This window comes from Phascolarctos cinereus, unplaced genomic scaffold, assembly GCF_003287225.1.
Source record: "Phascolarctos cinereus isolate Bilbo 61053 unplaced genomic scaffold, phaCin_HiC Scaffold_3;HRSCAF=262, whole genome shotgun sequence".
In the NCBI taxonomy this organism is placed as follows: Eukaryota; Metazoa; Chordata; class Mammalia; order Diprotodontia; family Phascolarctidae; genus Phascolarctos; species Phascolarctos cinereus.
Genome location: NW_027555736.1, coordinates 175,571,110 through 175,587,653, shown reverse-complemented (window position 1 = coordinate 175,587,653; position 16,544 = coordinate 175,571,110). Strand labels below are relative to the sequence as shown.

General features: G+C 37.9%; 1 pseudogene; it reads right to left on the bottom strand.

The window, feature by feature from the left end:
- Nucleotides 1–8,222: 8,222 nt before the first annotated feature.
- Nucleotides 8,223–9,161, bottom strand: LOC110219325 (olfactory receptor 4F3/4F16/4F29-like; annotated as a pseudogene).
- Nucleotides 9,162–16,544: the final 7,383 nt, after the last annotated feature.

The window sequence follows — 16,544 nt, the reverse complement described above, 5'->3', positions numbered from 1 at the left end:
ATGCCTTGCTTGGATTACAAAAGGTGTTAGGGGTTTTTCTGCCTTAGGCTGACTACAATTGAGAGATGAAATCCTGGCTGCAGTATTTAATTTTAATGCATAGAACACACCAAGCTTTTTGAGTCAATGGAATGTATGCACCAAGACAATATAAGACATTTCCTAATTTCTTTGTGATATGATTAGCATTGGCACTCAATTATCTATTTTGCCAACATCTGAGAAGCAGATGGAATCCCTTTTTGTAAAGTCAAGATGTAAATGGCTAACAAAGCTGATGTCCTACCCACTCCTTGACCCCCAGCTATTGTGCCAAATAGAGACTTCTGATTGACATTGAATATGATCATATTACTTGTTGTGAACAATTCATAATTAAACCCTAGTGTAATAAGTCACATTTGAAGATAATTCTTCTGACCTGAGAGATTAAACAATATTCCTCATTATATTTTATCAGAATCATTTCATAAGATCACAGAATCTTAGATTTAAAGATAGAAGGGATCTCAGATCAATTAGTCTGATGCCTTCAATCTACACATGAGGAAATCATAGTTTAGAGAGGTTAAAATACTTGTCCAAGGTCACACAAGAGTTGAGTAGCAGAACCAGGATTGGATTCAGGTCCTCTAGCTCCAAATCCAGTGTTGTGCTTTGATGGCTGTGTTTTCAGAATTTTGTTCCCAGGAGTATTTGTCCCTTTGGGTCAACATCCCTCCAAAATATTTGGATACTATCCATTCTTTCCATTAATCTTTTGAAATCTGGACTGGGCAAATGTTTTTCTATTTCTCATCAACTCTATAATACTGAAGCTACTTGCCACTAAGGTTTCCCACTCATTTGTGCTTTAATAACTAATTTCTCCTTGTTACTCAATCTCTGTTTAGTGAGGATTTTTGAATCCTTAGTGAGGTTACTTGAATCATCTCCATCCTGAGTCACTTTTTCTTCTCTTTCTTATGCCTAGGATAGTCTGTCTATCTCTGAATAGAAGTAATTCTTTTAGAAAATAAGTATTTTAGAGAAAAGGTTGAAGAATTTTCCTTTTTAGCAAAAACAGTGAAAAAAACCCTCTTTGGAAGGCAAGGAAGATTTTTTTTTAAAGCTGTAAAGAATTTAATTTATGTAAGTCTTGTTGTATGCTGTATGCTGAAAAATCAGAGAAGGCAATAGAAATCAATTAATGTAGGATGTGAGATAGCAACTTCAACTTAAAAAGAAAGATTGAATCTCAATAGCGTTTGGAAAGCAGAAGTAAAAAAAATGGAGCACAATGAGACACTAGAGGGTTCCAGTTGGAAGACCCAATATAAGATTTTTTGATTTTATTTTAGTCAAGCCAAGGAGAGTTTATAATGACAGGTGACGGGAATTAAAAAAATTTTTTAAAAGAATGAGTGGAATTATTGAGTTATGATGGAGAACTCTAGGATGATAATCTTTCAATTCAAGCTCTTACCAGAGATTGCCAAGCAATAATGTGCAGGAATTAAAAAAAAATAAATTCAGGGCTTCCAAGGTAATTCAACTTCAGGTGACTGAAAAAAAAAACCAAACCTGAAAGAGTTAGGGCCATTTGTTAAGCCCCTAAATAGTATGGTGGTAAGGAAAAGGAGAAATGAAATTCATTACCAGGAAGAAAAGGATGGAGAAATTATAAACTGTCTTAATTCAAAACCTCTTCCCACGTATCTAATGTGTTAATATTAATCACAGAAGCAAGGAGTTGAGGCTGCCAGAATTTCTTTCATATGGAGAATAAAATAGAATCAATGAAAGGACAATGAGCAGTGTCCATTTGTATAGGAAGAAGCTGGATACCCACATGAGCCATAGAAGAATTAACTTCTTTTAAACTCAGCCCATTCCCAAAGGAACAGCTTAATAGAGAGCACTATGACTTACTTCCTTGTTAACAGACAAATGAAAAGAAATCTACCTCTGGCTGCCCTATGATCTCATCACTTATATCACCAGTTCTTATCCATGGGGCAGAAGGAAGTGACCATTGCTATGCAGCTTCTGATACCAACTGGGTCATGGAGGAAGGGGAAGGGAAGCTGATACCCACGGAGAGAGTACCACCTGCCTCTCTCTCATGTTGTGGATCACAGGAATAGCTGCTCATTCTGGCTTCAAGCTTCTTTTTCCAAGAGCCTCTAAACATATCATCATATGGTGAACTCTGGGATAGCATCTGCTTAAATCTTTTGTGCTCTTAACAGAGGTGCTACATATTTGTATGGCTACGCATTGTTTTTTTGGTGGCGTGTAAACTCCTTGAGGGCAGAGACTGTTTTCTTTTTGTCTTTGTATACCCAGCACTTCATTAGTAGGTCTGTAATAAGTGCTAGTTGATTGATTGATTCTCTTGTTCTGAGTACAATGTGATTGATTGATCATGCTACTTGATACTCAAGTCTTTCCCAACTGGGCTGCTACAGCTGTCTTCTCTTTTGTGGCTGTTTTGAATAATGGAGGGCCTGTATTATTTATTATTTTTTCTTTGTTTTGTTTCCATTTTTTTTGTTGATATCTTTTGTTTTGACATCACCTTCATCTGTGAAAGTATGTCTCTCCCCAGCCCATCCCCCCTTAGGTGGCATAGTTGATCCACCATTAGACTTGAATTCAGGAAGACTTGAGTTCAAATACTGCCTCAGCCACTTTTTAGCTGTGTGATCCTGGGCAAGTTACTTAATCTATCTCAGTCTCAGTTGCCTCATTTGTAAACTGTAAAAAAAATTGTGATGGCACCTACCTTCCACAAATATTATGAAGATATAATCAAATAACATATATAAAGTGATTTGTACACTTTAAAAATATGTGATAACTTTTATTATTATTAAATATTATTACCCAGAAAATTATCCCATAACAAAGAACATAGAGAAAAAAATTTCAGCAAAGCTAATAAATCAACTAAATTTGGTGATGTATGTGATGTTTTATGCCTGTAGTTCCATCCAATTCCATCCAACCCACCCTCACATTTTACAAAATGAGAAAGTAAGGCCCACATGAAGTATCTGTTATCTGTGATTATATCAAAGGAGTATTGGTGAGGTGAGATGTAGGGTGAAAGAGGTGGGGAAACAAAATTCCCTTTACCTTCCATTTGAAAGAGGGTTCCAGTTTTAATAGCAAAATCTTAGGTTGGGATGAAGAGGAACAGAGATTCATCACTGTGACCTTGGTATAGGGAAGACAGTTGACCTGATCTCTAACTGAGACAGGGCTTATATCCCTTGAGCTACTATATCCTAAATACTATTCCTTCCATGGCCATGTTGTGTACCTATTCCCCACCAAAATAGCTGGTGGGTTGGTAGAATTGTTGCTCTCCATCAATTCTAACCTTCCCAATACCAAATCATTCTGTGATGGCCATCAGTGTGTGTTACACCCTACTTCATTGCTAAGCTGTAAGCAAAATAATTGCCCAAAGTCCTGTAAATGATCCTGGTTGGGACCTTACATAGCCCACCTTATATATATGTATGGTGTAGGCCAGTGTTTCTGCTACTTTTTGGTCTCTGGATCCCTTTATGTTCTCAAAAATTATTAAGGGCCTCACCAAAGAACTTTTAGGTTATATCTATTGATATTTACCATATTAGAAATTAAAACATTATAGTAGTATGATGAAAATAACTTTGATCTTATGGATACTCTGAAAGAGTTTTAGGGACACGTAGGGATCCCTGGACTGCATTTTGAGGACCACAGATAAGACGAACAAGGTCCAGTCTTGGAGTAAGGAGAGAATGGAGTTATATGTCCCCTCTGACACTTGCCAACTCTGTGATCCTGCACAATCTACTTCCCTCCTTTGAGCCTAGTTTCCCTATGTACAAAATGGAATAATGCCAGGAGTTTCTACTTCACAGGGCTGTTGTAAGAATCAAATGATATAAATATGTAAAACTATTTTTAAACCTAATCACCAGATATAAATTTTCAACTATTATTTGATTATTCCCATCCCAAAGCAAACACTTCTAGGAATATGAACATTAAAGCTATCTCCTCTCTCCTGCTTTTGGCAGACCTCCTCCTGTCACCAACCCCACACATAGTTGGTGTCTATATCACTGGACAATGATGGCAGGCACAACATAACAAGTACTTATGTCTCCTTCTGGTCCTTGTGCATCTAATGTCAAGGCTTTCTTGTCCTTCACAATCTGCCAAAGTAATTTTTCTAAGATAAAGGTCTCTGTCACTCCCCTGCTCAAAAATCTCAGATGGCTTCCTATTGCCTCTTGCATAAAAGACAAACTCTTCTCAGTCTTATGTCATACGGCTTCTTTCCATGCATTCTCTGTTCTAGCCACACTAGACTATAAGCTATTCAACGAACTCAAAAATGTTCTCAAACCATTCTCAGCTGCAGGAATATACCCTCTTCTCAATTCCATCTTTCTCAATTTTTTCCTGGTTCTTCCTTCTTAGTCTCATTTGGTGGATCATCATTCATTTCTTGCCCCATAATCAACAGAGAAAGCCTCTATTCTGGACCCCTTTCTATTCTCTTTCTACTCTAGATATCCTGTATCATTCTAGCAGTAGACATGTGCAGCATTGTGAGACCAGATGATCAAGGATGTTACAATAGAAACCTAGTATTACCATTTCTTATATGACTGTAATCTCCAGTTTTTGACTTCTAAATTCACAAGCTTTCCTACCATCCCAGCCACTGTATGAACTGTTAGTAATCTGAGCCCATTCTCACCTCTCAATCAAAAAGTCATTGACTTATGTTATTATCTCTATTAGGCTCAGTAATTACCTAGAACAGAGTGTCCCATAAATGGATTTCTCATTCAAAGCACTCTTCCAAATTTCTACTAACTTCCTCTTCCTAGCTCTGAACAGTTCTTATTTAACAGAAGTCATTGACATGTAACCAACAGCCAACCGCCTCACAATACCTCTAGCTTAATAATCCCTTCATGACCCTTGTGCTGGGGATACCTTAGAGTGAGAACTGTGACTATAATGTGGGAGCATATTTTCCTTCCATGTCTGTCTCCAGACTCTGGTGCCTTATGCTTTAAGGTCCTCTACAGGTTTATGCACCATTGCTACCCTGGCTAGTATGACTTCCAAGAATTCCTTCATTTTGCTATACTGCTCCCCACCTTCTCTTCATTCCTTCAACTCTTCAATGTTTATACTGAAGCACGTCCATAAGTCATAGGAGAGTGGCCTCCTCTATGGGCATGACTTTCAGTCTTATGGCATGACTGTGCCCACTGTGACCATGCCCTTACTACTACCTCTTACCAACCTATCAGAGTTCTCTCAGACATGTTAGTGTCAACACCCTCTCCCCACAAAACAGAACTATTTTAACTATGGATGAAAGTATTACAGATTATGGCTTTCCAGAAACATTCCATTACACTTATAGCCTCTACATATGGTAGATAGGTTGGTGTGTTCCACAGATGTATTGACTGGAACAGCTATCTTCCTGCCTTAGTAATTTAGCGATACTGTCTTCCAAGCTATGCTGACAATTTGAGATATAAAGGACCTTAGAGATCATGTAATTAAAAACCAGAGACAGTGTGGAGTAGTGGACAGAGTTCTGAACTTGGAGTCTTATGTTCAAATTCCACCTCAGATAGTTTGAGATCATAAGTCTGTTCTATTCCAGAGGGAGTTCACAAAATAGATAGGCTTTGAGTTTAGTACTGGTAGATGAGTTGAAAGAGAAGCCAGACCAAGTGGGGAAATTATATGAGCAAAAGTAAAGAGATAACAAAGTACAGAACTATTTTATGGGACATTGGGGTTTTATGAAATGAACTTTTTAAACATCTTTTCAACCTGTGTTGGTCTTCATAGTGTGTTGACTTTCATGTATCTATTCTGCAGGGTTTCTTTAAACTGCCTAAAGTGAAGGATATTATCTACATTCATCGAAATTAAAGCCTCAATTTATAATTAATTTCTTTAGCCTTTTCTTCCAGGTACCAGGTTCCATTCTTTCCTTGGCCTCTACCACAAAACTGCTTATTCACTTCACAAATGGCCCTGTCCTTTTGTATTTTTTCAATTTTAGTGAATCCCTTGGAATTGAACTATCCAAGGAATCCCAAGAGCTGATTGTTCTCCTACTGCCTACTGTTAACCCAATTGCTATATAGTACTAAATTGTAATATCATTATCCTACAGTTTGGGTAGCTAGGTGGTGCAGTGGATAGAGCACTGAGCTTAGACTCATCTTTGTGAGTTCAAATCTGTCTTCAGACACTTACTAGCTATGTGACCCTGGGTAAGTCACTTAACCCTGTTTGCTTTAGTTTCTCATCTACAAAATGAGCTGGAAAAGGAAATGGAAAATCACTCCAGTATATTTGCCAAGAAAACCCCAAAATGGGGTCATGAAGAATGGCATGATCGAAATGACTGAACAACAAAATCTTGTAGTTCTCCATTTTCTCTCAATACTTTCTGACTAATATTCCTTCAGAAAATTGACTTCTCCTGACTTTCTACTTCAACATCACCTGAATAAACAAACATATCCTGTGTTAAACTACAAATTGGTGCTCTCTTCTTTTCTCCTTGTTTCACTATTCTCTACCCTTGCTTTCCTAATGTCTCAACACTGAGACTTTCTTAGTTGATGTATTCTCATATGAATGAATGAAAGACGAAAGAATTTATTGAATGCCTGCTCTGTGCTAAGCATTGAGTTAAGTATCAGGGATATAAACACAAAAGCAAAGACAGTTTCTGGCTTCAAAGAGTTGACATTCTAATTAGGAGAGGCAATACATATATGAGGTGATGGACAGGGAGGGGTATTTTGGTTTAGAAATTTACAAAGCTGGTGAGTAGAGCCATAGGAAAGTATACTGACTTTATCTTTCCTGTGGTAATAATAGTATTGATTTGATCACAGTTCCAGAACTGTATTGAGGAACAGACAGACTGTGAAGAATACATGTGCAGAGTGATATGATAAAAAGACGGAGGGGGCATGAAGTGAAGCATGGTTGGAGCCTCTTAGATATAATGAGCCACATGGGACAATCAGAACACTGGGGATCCAGTGCAGGAATTCTGGAACTGAAAGGGTTAAATCTTCCAGGCAATCGTTTTTGGTCCAGGTGGCAAAGCAACTGGTGAGAGGATGGCTAAGGGGTACAGAAGCATGGCTGGGGCCTCTTAGATTTGGTGAAACATGCCAGTTCTAAAAGGGAAACCAGAGAAGGAGTTCTGGAGCTCAAAAGGTTATATCCTTCTGGGCATGGTCTCTGGTATAATAAGAAAAGTGGTAATCCATCGAGATTGATAAGACCGAGTTAAATATGACTGCGGTCTTCTAGATATAACAAACTACCACATCCCGTGTTAGTCCACTTCTACAGCCTTAACTAAGTCCTCACTTTGTGGTTTAGCCCTTATGACAGTATAATATGACATATTAATATGACCTTTATATAGTATGACATGTACAATATGACACATAAAATATTCCTTATAGTTACCTTTTCTTTCCAGTCACATTTTTCAAAGCTAGGGTCAGCTTCTTTACTCTGCACCTACTCAAGAAGAAAATATTTTAAACTATCTTTTTCTCTCCAAAAATAATTTCCTAAAAGAATGATTATTTGGTTTAAATAAAAGGAAGTTATCCTAATGATAATATACAGGGAGAGAAGTGGGTCAGGAGATTGAGAGTTTTAACTAGATGGAAAAAAACCCCTCCAACCTTTCTAATCAAGTAGGCTGAGTGATATGATGGAAACAAACTTGAATGAGGCATATTGTCTAATATCTCAAGTCAGAAGTATCATCTTCATGTCTAAAGTGTGGCTTTTACATTAGGGTGGAATCATGTACAGTGGAGAGTAAGCAACATGGCCATATCCAGGGTCAATCAGAAGCCTCTATTTGGCACAAGAGAAGAAGAGGGATAGGTGGGGCATCACCTTTGTAAGCCCCTTGCATATTGGCATTACAGGAAAAAAACAACAACAATATTCTGTCTGCCTCTCAGACACTGTAAAAAAAGACACACTAGAGAGAGATTAAAGATTGTCTAATGCTGTTTTGGTACATAGCTTTCATACCCTCAAAAAGCTTGATGTGTTCTATGCATTTAAATTCTAACACGGCAATGAAGGATCTCATGCCTTAATTGCTGCCAGTCCAAGGCTGAAATCCTCATTCTTTTCATCCAACGAATTTAAGACATACTTGGGGATCTCATGAGATGACTCCACAGTCTCTTCATTGACACTTTGATTTCTTTGTTCCTTAATGTGTAGATGGTGGGGTTCAGAAAAGGAGTGACAATTGCGTCAAAAAGGGCAAGATACTTGTCCACTGGAAATGTGGGGAATGGCCACACATAGACAAAGATGCATGGACCAAAGAACAAAATCACCACAGAGATGTGAGCTGACAGTGTAGAGAGGGCCTTGGATGAAGCCCCAGACGAGTGTTGCCGGACAGTGATCAGGATGACAATGTAGGAAGTGATCAAAATGAAGAAGGCTCCCAGAGAGATGAACCCACTGTTGGCAGTAATCAGGAACTGCAGTCTGTAAGTGTCTGTGCAGGCAAGTCTGATGAACCGAGGAAGGTCACAGTAAAAGCTATCTAATTTGTTAGGGCCACAGAAGGGCAACTTTATCACAAAGGCCTATTGGAAGAAGGAGTGAGAGATTCCAATTGTCCAGGAAATTATCACAATAGATATGCACACTCTTAGGTTCATGACAGTCAGGTAGTGGAGAGGCTTACATATTGCAATGTAGCGGTCAAAGGCCATGGCTATGAGAAGCACCATTTCAGTAGCTCCAACAGCATGAATAAAGAAGATCTGAGAAACACAGCCTCCAAAGGAAATGAATTTATGCTTCCTGAAGAGGTCACTGATCATCTTGGGGTTCACAATACAAGAATCAATCATGTCAATGAAGGAGAGGTGGGCCAACAGGAAGTACATGGGGGATTGTAAGTGAGAGTCAGAGGCCACTGTGAGCACAATCAGGGTGTTCCCCAGTATGCTAGCCAAACAGAACACAGAGGCAAATGCAAAGAGTAAAATTTGCACCACCCAAGAATTGGTGAGTCCCATAAATACAAACTCAGAAACCACAGACTGATTTGTTCCATCCATTGGATCAACATCACCAGCTCTGAAGTTACCTAAGGCAATCATAAAAAAATACACAGAGTAGGAATCCTGAATAGAAACTTCTTATACTTTGAAAACCATTTATTTATTTATTTATGTATTTACATTTGGGGATTACCAAGTATCGGTCAAGACAGTGTGTGTCAGAGATCACTCATGGCAATGACCCAACAGCCCATATTACCACACCTACCACCATATGACCACGCTCCTCATCAAACTCAGTACCTGGCAATAGAAACTTATTCCTGTTTTTCATGTTACTTTGACAATTTACATAGAAACGCATTTTGATAACATAACTTGTTAATTCAAGGATTTAGATATGTGGACGGATCTTAATTCAGAGACAGCTGAGATAAAATCTGATTTCAGATGCTTCTTAGCTGTTTGACCCTGGGCAGGTCACTTAACCACTTGTTTGCCTTCATTTTCTCCTGAAAATGGGGATTATAATAGTACCTATGTCACAAGGTTGTGGTGAAGATCAAATGAGATATTTGTAAAGTGCTTAGGATAGTACCTGGCACACAGCAGGCACTTAATAACTGCTTAATTCCTTTCCTGCTTCTCCTTTAATGTTGTCAAAACATATTTCCATATATTCATAGAATTTTAGAGTTGAAAGAGATCTTTGAGACTAGATCTAGCCCAATGCCCTCATACTACAGCTGAGAAAACTGAGATTCACAGAAGTTACCAAACAAAAACTTTGCATAATGTACTTAGCCTATAATATATTTCGTCCTGCTCTGAAATGGACATTACAAAGGAATTCCAGTATATTTTCTTATTAAATTTGTGTTCATTGGAGTTTGAATGCAGATCAAAGATATTATTTTTCACTTTCAGTATTTTTTTGTTTTTTTTTTTTTTGGTCTGTTTCTTCTTTCACAACATAACTAATGTGGAAATACATTTTACATGATTGCATATATACATCCTATGTAAAATTGCTTACCACCTTAGGAGGGGGGAGCTGAGAGAGGGAGAGAGAAAATTTGGAACTAAAACTTCTAAAAAATGAATGTTAAAATTGTCTTTACATGTAAATTGTGAAAGATGAAATAGTATTAAAAATTTGTGTTCATGATTAGCATTTGTTAAGGCAGTTGCACTAGTGGGAAAGAAATCAGATTTGGAGTTTAAAATCTGCTACTTTATAGCAGATTTTAGGAGTTCAAGTCCTGCTATTACCATTGATTTGTTCTCTGACCTCAGACAAGTCATTATTTAAATACCATGATTTCTTTTTCTTTGAAATCAGAATGATAAAATAGAAAAATAGAAAAACCATAAAAATTAGCATGATAAAATAATAAAACAATAAAACGTACTCAGCCAAGCTATCTGCCCATTTCCAATTCAATTCATTCCATGTTAAGGGCTTTCAAACCCTAATTTGAATATTCCCTGTTTAATTTGCCGTTGAAAAAATAAAACAATTAAAATTCTTCTACCTTAAAATGGCCCCACTTCCTGAGCATTTTCTTTTGGTGTTGATTATTTACTAGAGTCAATTTCCAAATTGTAGAGTGAATGCCAGTATTCCTTGTGTCTCTATCTTTCTAAAACCGTAAGTTGGATGGGGCGGGAATGGTGAATACACCATTACTCAATATATGCTCTCAACATGGAATCAGGTGCAATCACAAGAAATAATGGACCAGAAAATTGAGTTCAACCAAGGCAAAAGTTGGAACTTTGGAAACTCAAAAGGAATCAATACAAGAACCACAGATCATGGATGCAAGACCTGAGAGAAACACTGAATGAAAGAGGAAAGGGAACCAAAGTAAGGAAAAGGGAAACATGAAGACTGAGAGGAAGAGTTAGAATGAGAAAAAAATGAGAGAAAGATAAAAGAGGAGAGCAGGTTGGGGGAACATGGAGAAAAAGGTTCTCAGTGACCTAGGAAACACAGTATGACAGGATTAAGGACTGGAAGGAATATTAAAATCAATCAATAAGTATTTATTAAGCTCCTATTATATGCTAGGCACTGTGCTAAGAGGTGTTTATCACACATTAAGTGCTTAATAAAGGTATGTTGCAATTTCTCATTTTATAGATGAAGAAATTGAGACCCCCAGATATAAAGTGAGTTGTCTGAAGCCTCCAAGTAAGTGTCAGAGTTAAGATTTAAATTCACATCCCATATCAAACCCAGGACCCTTTTCACTATATATCAAAGCTCAGGAAACTGGAAATGAATGACAATCTTGCTGTTTTAGTGGAAGCATTTGAATAACTGATTCTCAAGCTCAAAATCTAGTCTAAGGGCAAAACAATTTTCAGACAATATTTCAATTACATTCAGGTAACTTATAACCAGCTTCTCATCATTCCATTAGCAACTAAATTACAACGAGAAGAGCAAGAAAAAGATTATGGAATCTTCTGAATTTCTCTAGAACATACTATCTGTACCACTTAAGCATTTCACAGTTAGCATATCTCTCATTTTGCCAGTTCTGTTTGCATATACTAGAGGCATATGCCCTGTTACCACAAGCAGCCTGTAAGTTATTTGAGGATTGGGACTCTGCTTTATGCATCTTTTTAATCATCCACAGTTTCTAGTATAGCTGCTTCGTTTATTAAGGGTACTCAAATGATATTTGTTAATTGAGAGCTTGCATGGCTGAATGGAAATAGAGACAGACTTGAAGAAAAGGGGGGAATTGTATGGAATTTTAAAGAAAATAAAATTATAGAGAGGAACAAAAAGACATGCATGTAGAAAGGGTTCACAGAGGTAATAACGATATCTATCTCACCTGTTCTATGATAAGGCTTAAATCAGGAACATATTCATGGGTCTGAGCAAGTCAGAAATTTTAACCTTCTATCTTCCGCTATACTAACCCAGGCAGCAGAAAGACTTTTGTGTGTAGTTTTTCTCTATTAGGAGAAGCAGAAAATTAAAAAATAATTTTAGTGGCCAAATGATCTTGCTGAGATTTGGAAATAGCCAGTCTGGGATTGGCTTGACCTGGTAATTGTGTTATAGAGTAATGGCAGTTTTCCCGAAGGTCAAAATGTTCAGGGTTGCTAGGTAGTGAAAGGAAAAAGAGACAGGATGGACGGAAGTGACCCCTGAGGCCTGAATGATTTAGCACCCTGGTTAAAGTGAGAGGTAGCCAATCTGTTTTAAAATATGCCCCAATCAATGCATGACCTAGGGAATATATTTGACTGATTGAGATAAGGGTTGTGTAACAGAACTTGCAAATTAAAATGCCTCTCAGGGGATCAGAGGAGCACAGATTTAGAGCTGGAAGGGCACTCATAAAATCATGTAGGTGAACCACATCATTTTACAGATGAGGAAACTGAGGCCCAGAGAAGTGAGATAACTTGCTCAAGGCCACATAGGTGGCAAGGCACAGAGCCAGGGTGCAGTTCCTCTGACTCCCAATTTACCACTTTTTGCTCTACACTATCATCTGCACTAAGCCATACAGATCCAAATATCTCCTTGGCAACATCTCCAACAAGCAGTTCTCTGATCTCGACTCAAAAACCTCTAGTGACTGGAAACCCACTGGCTCCAAGGCAGCCCTATTCTACTTTTGGACAGATTTACTAGTAAAATTATATTTTCTTGCATTGAGATTAAATCTTTTATTCAACAGCTTCCACTCATTGCTCCTAAACATATTCTCTGGGGGAAAGTAGAAGCCATGACAGCTCTTAAAATACTTGAATACTATTATCTCTCCTTAACCTTTTTTTCCCCTTTAAATTAAACACCTCACCAGCTTGTTCTCCATCTTTTTTTTTTTTAAGGCAACTGGGGTTAAGTGACTTGCCCAGGGTTCACACAGCTAGCAAATGTCAAGTGTTTGGTCTGAGGCTGGAGTTGAACTCAGGTCTTCCTGACTTTAGGGCTGGTGCTCTATACATTGCACCACCTAGCTGCCCCTTGTTCTCCATCTTTTGCGCTGGCTGTAGCTTTCCTAGATCCTTCCTGAAATGTGTGACTCAAACCTGAAAATGTTATTATGGATGTAGTCTAGTCAGCACAGAGCTTTGTTCAGTTGTTTCAGTCATGTCTGACTCTTTGGTGTTTTCTTGGCAAAGATACTGGATTGCTTTGCCATTTCCTTCTCCAGATCATTTTACAGATGAGGAAACTGAGGCAAGCAGGGTTAAGTGAAATACCGAGGATCACCCAACTAGTAAGTGTCTGAGGCGAGATTTGAACTCAGGAAGATGAGTCTTCTTGCCTTCAGGCCCAACACTTTCTTCACTGTGCCACCCAGCTGCTCAGCACAGAGTACAGAACTATTGCCGTAGACTCTATGCCTTTAGGAATGTAGCTAGGCAACTATCAGAGATGTCTTCATTTCACCATCAGCCATGCTATACTTTTATTTATGTGTATTATGAGGCACTCCTTTTCCTCTGGTATTAATTTTGGAAAATGCCATTCTAGTTCTCTGGAAGGAATAATCAACTTCTTTGTGGCTGACCTTGAAAGCCAAACCATTAAGTGATGACAATACCCGACTATAGAAGGGCAATTTTTTTCCATAAAAGCAACTTGGGAAGAGCACGGAAGAGACAGTGACTCATGTTGCCATTTGGGCGCCACATCTCTTCTGTAAAATGAATAATAGTAGCTAACTTTTTTATAGTTCCCAGTCCCTGTCTGTCCTAAGCACTTTATAAATGTTATCTCATTTTATCCTCACAATAACCCTGAAAGGCAGGTGCTATTGTTATCCCCATTTTACAGATGAGGAAACAATTTAAGTAATTTGCTTTGGGTCATATAGCTAGTAAATGTCAGACACTGTATTTGAACACACTTTTTCTTGACTCCAAGACAAGCACTCTAACGACTGTAACCTAGGTTAGTACTCTAGTTAAAGTGACCTAACCTAGCTACCCTCCAGCCTTATTAAAAGGTCATATTAGGGATTATTTGAATATTCCTTGAGGAGCAGTAAAAAGACCACCAGATTTGAAGTTAGAAGACCTTAGTTCAAAGCCTGTTCTGTCACTTAATACCTATATTTTCTTTTTTTAAAATTTTTTAAAATTTTTTCCATATGCTTTTGAGTTGAAAATTTTTCTCCCTTTTCCTCCCCCCCCCACCCTCCCCAAGATGGCGCACAATCTGATATAGGCTTTACATTTACATACCCATTAAACATATTTTCACATTAGTGAAGTTGTAAGTAAAAATTAAAACCAATACGAGGAACCATCAGAAAGATGAAACAAAACTCAACAGAAGGTAAAAATAAGTGATAGCGATTCGACTTCCATAGTTCTTTCTTTGAATGTGAACAGCATTATCCATCCTGAGGCCTCTGGAAATGTCTTAGATCCTCATAATGCTGAGAAAGGTTCAGTTTAACAATCTTAGTCATTGCATAACGTGGCTGTTATTGTGTACAAGTCCTCTTGGTTCTGCTCACTTCACTCAGCATCAGACCATATAAGTCTTTCCAGGTTTTTCTGAAGTCAGCCTGTTCATCATTTCTTACAGCACGATAGTATTCCATTACATTCATATACCGCAACTTGCTCAGCCATTCTCCAATAATACCTATATTTTCTTGAGCAAAGCATTTGAACCACTCTGGGCCTCAGTTTCCTCATCTGTAAAGTGAGATGATTCAAATAGATGACCTTTAATTTCCTTTCCACATTCTAATCTGTGATCTCTGATCTTATGATGCTTCCAGCTACAAATCCTATGATTTTATTTCACTAACACTGACTTGTTTTGAACATTATTTGTTTAATGAGTTAGCCTGCTAGACTTGAGGTCAGGAAGACTTCAGTCAATATGTGACCATGGTTAAGTCATTTAATCTCTCTGAGCCTCAGTTTCCTTGTCTGTAAAAGGGAATAATAGCTCCCTCACTGTGTTGTGAAAATCTAATGAGATGTAAAGTACTTCAAAAACCTTATAAGTGCTGTATAATATACAATATAAAGTGCTATATAAATGTAGAATGAGTTTTCTCACTGGGAGTTCCATATGAATTCTTGTCCCAAACAAAGTGAGCTATCACTATTTCAAAATTTTCCTTCCTTTTATGTTTGGAGAGGCCATTTGGAGATCTCTAAAACAAGAATCCCCATTGATAACATTGTTCCAATTGTAAATTAATCTTTCAGTAATGTTATTTTGATTTGGGTTCATGTTTCTATTAATATAAACCTACCATTATTTTTATAAGTGGTGCGCATTTGCCTTATCTTCAAATGCTGCTTGTTTGGGCAAATGGGCCAAAAATTTTTTTCTTTGCTTCTCTTTCAGGAATTTTGGATCCATCCCTCCCAGGTTTCTTTCTTTTCTTTTCCTCTTCCTACTCTATGTTGTTGAAGGTAGTAATAGACAAAGCCACCAACTGTCTTGGTAGACTCCACTCATTTAGATGTGTTTGGTAGCCTTTGAAGCCATGTTGTAGTTCTTCAATAAAAACTTTTTTTTCGAATCTGAAACTTCCTTCTGTTTTCTATCGGATTGGCCATTGTTAATTAGTACTACAAAAGTATTTCAGGGCAGTGCCTATGGTTTCCCTTTAATGTGTTGTGAATGTGGTGGTATTTTTTCCCCCCACATCACTTTAAGGTCCAAATAGATAATTCTAAGAAGGTAATGAGAATGGTAAAAGGGTAATTTACCAAAGATGTCATTTCCCAAGTGACCTATTAACATTTTCTCCCTTGGTTACCCTGTGAAAATCAACATGACTCTCCGAGACAATTCCCACAATACTGACATCCCATTGGCAACTGCTGTCCTTAGTAGCATCACTTGGTCACTACTCTCCAGTGCTGCTAATTGGCTGCATTTGCCACTATGTAAGTTTTTTTTTTTTTACATTTCTAGGTAATTGTGTTGCTTGGGAGAAAACTGAGCTCTCTGAGGTTCTCTGACACCTTCAAGATGCTATTGCCTCATGTCCTGAGAAACACTGTGATCACTTTCCCCTCTCTGGTTACTCTCTCCATTCCGGGTTTTTGAGACACTGATCTTTCTTGTTTCTCCTCCTCCTTGTCTGACCACTCTTTTTCAGTTCCCTATATTGGATGGCCAAACATATCACTAACAGACTAAGGCAGCTAGGTGGCTCAGGAGACAAGGGCTAGCTGTGGACTCAGGAAGATTTAAGTTCAGATCTGGCCTCAGATCCTTATGGGTGAACCAGGTCAAGTTATATAACCTATACTTTGGTTTACTTATCTGTAAAGTGGAGAATAATAACATCTGTCTTCCCGAGTTGTGAGGATAAAATGAGATAATATTTTAAAAGTAATTTGCAAATCTTAAAGTATTAGCTAAATGCTTTTATTACTACTTCTACTACTGCTGCTTCTGCTTCTGCTGCTGTTGCT